The sequence below is a fragment of the Chiroxiphia lanceolata genome, chromosome 1 (genome assembly GCF_009829145.1).
Source record: "Chiroxiphia lanceolata isolate bChiLan1 chromosome 1, bChiLan1.pri, whole genome shotgun sequence".
In the NCBI taxonomy this organism is placed as follows: Eukaryota; Metazoa; Chordata; class Aves; order Passeriformes; family Pipridae; genus Chiroxiphia; species Chiroxiphia lanceolata.
The window spans coordinates 127,761,498-127,767,191 of record NC_045637.1 but is presented as its reverse complement, the minus strand read 5'-3'; positions in this window follow the sequence as shown (position 1 = coordinate 127,767,191).

The following is a 5,694-nucleotide window of genomic DNA, read 5'->3' as shown; positions in this document are numbered from 1 at the left end:
GATCTTTTAAGTCCTCCATAAGAAAATTGCTGGTTTTTACTATGCGTAGGCTTTAGGAACCACAAAAAGGTTACATGGAAGGTATTGTCCAGTCTTATCACAGAACAGAGGTAGCACCATGGAGCCAGTCCAATCTTCCTCTCCTTGTTACTTGCAGTCCCACAGGTTGTCCACTCTGAAAAAGTTCCCAGATCCTTGGGTTTTAAGGGGGTAATGCTCAGTTAAATGTCTCTGCAGAAAACAAATTTAAAAGACTTCCAAAATGATCATGCTAAACAAAGGAGAGAAATAGGTCCTCCACTACTGTTTCAGTGTTTGAGCACTGTTAACTGCCTGTATTTCAATTTGTGTCAATTACTTCTTGTCCTTTCTATAAGCACCATTGAAAAGAGTCTCATTCTTTCTTCTTTACTCCCAGTCTATCAGGTATCTCTACACATGGAAATTTCCCCTGAGCCCTCCCTTCTCCAGATTGAACTGTCCCAGGTCTCTCATACTCTCCTCACCTCAGATACACCAACCCCTTAATTATCTTCCTGTCCTTTTTTTGACTGGACTGACTCCAGTATGTCCATGTCTCTGTTGCATCAGTGAGCACAGAACTGGACCCAGCACTCCACATGTGTCTCACCAAGTGCTGAGTGGTGGAGAAGGATTACCTCCCTCATCCTACTAGTGACACTTTGCCTAATGCGTCCCATGGGCTGTTGACTGCCTCTGCCACAAGGGCATGTTGCTGGGTCATGTCTAGGTTTTTTGTCCGCCAGGACCCTCCATGTCCTTTCTGCAAAGCTGCTTTTCAGCCAATTGTTCCCCACTCTGTACCCCCTAATGGAATTATTCTTCCTAGGGACAAGACTTTTGCATTTCCCTTTGTTGAAAATGAGATTCTCATTTACCCATTTTTCCCCAACCTGTTGAGGTCCCTCTGAATGGCATCACAAGATCTGATCCATCAAGAATTCTTCCCAATGGAAAGCTGCTAACAGTGCGCTCTCTCCCATCATCCAGATCATGAATGAAGGTATTCAACACTGCTGGCCCCAGTGTGGGCCCCGTGGATACACCACCAATCAGTGGCTTCCAGCTGGACCTTGGGCCACTGATCACAACCCTTTGAGCCCAGCAGTCCAGATAGTTTTAAGTCTTCATCACTGTTGTTTATCTACCTCATAATTCATAATCTTGTCTCTAAGGTAAAAGGAGACAGTGTTGAAAGCTTTGCTAAAGTTGATGTGTACAAAATCCACTGCTTTCCCTTTGTCCTCTGAACTAGTCATTTTACTGTGTAAAGCCACAAGATTGGTCAGGCATGATTTCCCCTTCATACATTCTTGCTGACTATGTCCAACCACCTTCTTGTCCTTACTGTGTTTGGAAATGGTTCCCAGGATGGTTGGCTTCGTCACCTTCCCAAGGTTCAAGATGAGACTGACCAGCCTGTACTTTCTGGATCCTCCTTTCTGTACATCTTGAAGACAGTGGAGACATTTGATTCCCTCCCAACTTTGGGAACCTTTCCTGATGGCCATGATATTTGAAAGATGATTGGGACATTGGTCAACTCCCTCAGCACATCTGGCTGCTTTCCACACAGTTCCAAATTATTTATGTCCAGTTTATTTAGGTGTTCCCTAACCTAATCTTTTTACTGAAGAGTGTTTATTCCGAGTGATTCGACCGGTTTTATTAATTAGATTTTCAAAATTCAGCATTTTTAGTATTTTCTACATTTTTTTCTGAACCTTTCAGTATCTTTAGTAGAGCAGTATCAGTTGTTGCAAAGCAATCTTACTGATGTTCTACAAAAATCTTCAGGTTTCTACTTCAAAATTTCAAATACTGCAGTTGCACTGTCCAGTGGAATAAAAACATTAAACCTGTTGATCCAGAAACCTTTCTTTTCAGCTGTAATTTTACACTGGAGCTGTTCTCTGTACAGTAAATACTAAGACTGCTTTTCTAATCTGTGGAAATGTATCTAAATAAAAATAAAATGCAGCTAATAAGATAGTGTCAGTCTAGTAGGACATATTAGTGACTTAAAATGGTGAAAAACTTTACTGTATGTAAATGCAATAATCAATCTTTATATGAGACCTTTTGTCTCTTTCCATGGCAAAATCCACATCTTTCAATGAACACAGGGAATTGCTTATGGTTTACTGTGAGCTTAATGTAAAAGTGTAAATTCATTTTAGTTTTAACGATGTGTATAAATCTGATTTTTCTTAGGTATTGAAGAATAGCAATAACACTCTAGGCAGATCTTCATGAATGAAAATGAGATACTAGAATACACCTGAAAATGCTTGTTTTTAAATAAACTGATCATAAATCTGTGGGTAGGTTTTACAGATTTTCACTAACATAGGCACAATGAATATACTGTTTTACCTTCTCATGAAGTTTTCGTAACCATAACCCACGGGCTCTAAAGGAGCCAAGGGCTTAATAGATATAATCAAAACTATTTAGAAAAACATTTCTCAGCTGCTTGGGAACGGCACGTTTTGTCAGCAGTTCAGTATGAAGACGTGCTTTCTGACCTTGGCTCTGTGTTCACCTTACACTCTGTAGCACATTTGGCACTGTGGATGTGATTGAAGATGTCCCACACTATAACTCTGCAGGACTGAGAAGGCTGATGTGTGTTTGTGTGTGCGTGCATGTTCACTGTTATTTCACCATTAGTTGAGGTAGTTTTCGGTAAAAAGAGTTCCATAAAAGCTTACTGAATAAACATTACAGCCATTAAAAAAACCTTAGCTGAGATAGCTGTAAGCCACTGAGACTCATTTGCACTAGAACATAAAAAAAAACCTGGGTATATGCCATTGCTCATAGCAGTACTTCAATGAAATAAAAGCTACATTTCTGTTACTGGTAGGATAGGGTTTTCCTCCTTTTAAAATGTTTGTCTCCTGTGTATATTTATCTGTAAAAAAATGTAGGAGATAAAAGAGCCTTTCAGACAAGAAGGTTAGTTGTCTCTAGGAGTAGTTGCAAAAAAATATCTCAAAGACAATTGTGTCATGTTTTCTCAAGTAGACAGAATGCTATAGGCCCAAATTCTACAAAAATGTAAGAGAAACCATTCTAATTGCAAACTTTCCAAATCATATAAATCATGTACAGAGCTGCAGCAACATTCTGCCATGAAATATTTCTTCCTCCCTTCTATATATTATCTCCTGGAGGATCCTCAGGCTCTTTAAGAGCTACCACAAACCTGGAAAAGTATCTGTGGGTTTCACACACACACACACCCCCCTTGGTATTTAGATTATTTCACTGTAGACAGTTATGGAGTAAAATATCCTCATTTAAAAATGGAATATTTGAAAGAATCGTGAAGACCAAAAATCACATTAAACAAAAATCTCATCTCTCTCGTATGTGAGAAAAATGTTTTTTAATTTTATGACTCAGCTTAAAGATAAGATTTTAAAAGTTTCACAGACAAGACCTCTATTAATATACGTATAGGAATCACTCTAATTTTGTGTGACTTTCTAAACTAGGTACAGGTGAAAGCAATGACTGGACACGGAAGTCAACCCATATAGTGATTTCCTTTTTCTAGGAAGCAAAAACATAATTACTCTAATTGAAATTGATTTTTATTAAAGTCTAAATACTTGGTGGATGTGAAAACCATTCCTTACATATTATAACATTCTTTTACCTAGATGTCAGTACTTAACTAGTTGAGGACCTTATTCTTAAAAAAAAAAAAAAAAAAGGCACATCCTCTGACAACTTTTCACATATCTCAAAAGCTCCTTCTAAATAGGACTAAGTACAAATGCGGAAGCATGGGAATGTAAGGATTTGGAGCACAAATAGCTATTTGTGAAGGATGCAATTTAAAAACTAATTTTAATTATGATCTTTACATAAGAATGGTGGCTTTGAAACCGGCTTGTTTTTCTTTACCCATTCAAATGCAGAGTGTTGCTCCAGGGTAGGTGTTTTCAAATCATCTCTTCTTTTGGCCATGAGAGTACAAACAGACTAAATGGCAGTTTGCTTCTACCGCTGGTGAAAAACAGTGTGCTGATGAGGGATTGTAACACAGGGCTTAACAAGTGGGCAAACCTTCTTACTGAATGAAGCAATGTGATACTTCACAGCTTATCTTGCCATTCAGCTCTTATTACTCCAAAGGAAGTGCATCTCTTAGTCACTGCTTGCCCTTATGACAACACCAGCAGCAACTGAATTTATTGAGGACAAAATTTTGTTCAGCCTCTGGTGCCCCTGTTAAAAGATTCTATGTATTGTAGTGCTTGTTGTCTCCACGTTATATAGAGTCCCTTAAAAAAGAAAACTGTTCTCCTGTTGTGCCACTCATGGACATTATAGGCTTAATTTGAATTTTGCAGCAAATATAATCTTAGAAATATCAATGGGCAAGTTAAGTCCTTTATCTGCTATGAGTCTAAGAATATCTTTTACCTATATATATATAAGAAGAAACACAAGCACACACATACAAGAAAAAGCAAAGTTGTACAAAATACATCTTCACATTTCTTATACATGCTAAAAAAAATGGCTTTAGAGTGAAACTGGAAATAGCTGAAGGGCTAGAAACAACTGTAAAGTTTTCTGTAGCCTCTACTCAGCCAAAACTTCTCTCTGATTTTGAGTTCTGTGGTAAAATAAAATATCTTTATGGAAACCTGATTTGTACCTTTGTTTGTAGATGGCTATATACTTCTCTGTCTTTGAAATCTTTTGGTTTTATTCCTGACTTCAGCTTTGGATATTTGTATTTTAATTCCACTTGGCCATCTTAAACATGCATCTGTTGTCGCATTCATTAGTAATGAATGCATATTCTTGTATATATTTCTGTTTGAAAAAGAACTTAATTAATTGTTGCTGTATGTGATTCATGAGGACATACACAATGTGGAGTGTCTCCTTTGTTAGAACTGTTATTGCCTTTCATATCCAGAAATGCGTGGAAGGGGAAAAATCAGACCCCAGGACATCACTGCATGTTCCTTCATATCTGGCATGGGTGGGATGGCAGTGGGCTCAGAATTTTATTGGCCATAAAACCAGATAAAATATTCTGAGGGAATGACATAAAAGTCCAATGAGGTAGACATAACTATGCCATATTAATTGTAAGGCTCTCCAAAATATCAACATGGTCAGATCTGTAATTATGCTGTGATTAAGTCCCCAGCCGTGCCTGTTTTCAACTCATTCCTTTTCCAGGAGGTCTGTGAATGCATGGCACAAGAAAATCTAGTCCAAATTAGAGCAGGTTTGCAAAACTTCCAACAAAACAGTTTGCCCTGATCAAAAATACCTTAATTCCAGTGAAATTTTAGTGAAGCATTAATCTGGTTCTTTTTCTGTCACGCTGCTTAGGAGACAGGTCTTATAAGTCTGTGGTCCCCCAACAGTTTCATCATGACTTCTTCTGAGACTGAGACTCTTAAATAATAAAACAGTGAAGCCAGAACTACAGAACTCTTTTGTCTAAGTGTGATGGGTTGACTCCAGCTGGCAGCTAAGCCCTTCCCTAATAGGGTGGGGGAGACAATCAGAAGAACAGAAGTAAGAAAACTTGTGGATAAAGACAGATTAATAGGAGAAGGGGAAAAAGAGGAAAAAAAGAAAGTGATGCAAAAGCAATCACCACTAGCTGACTGATGCCCAGTCTCTGAGCAA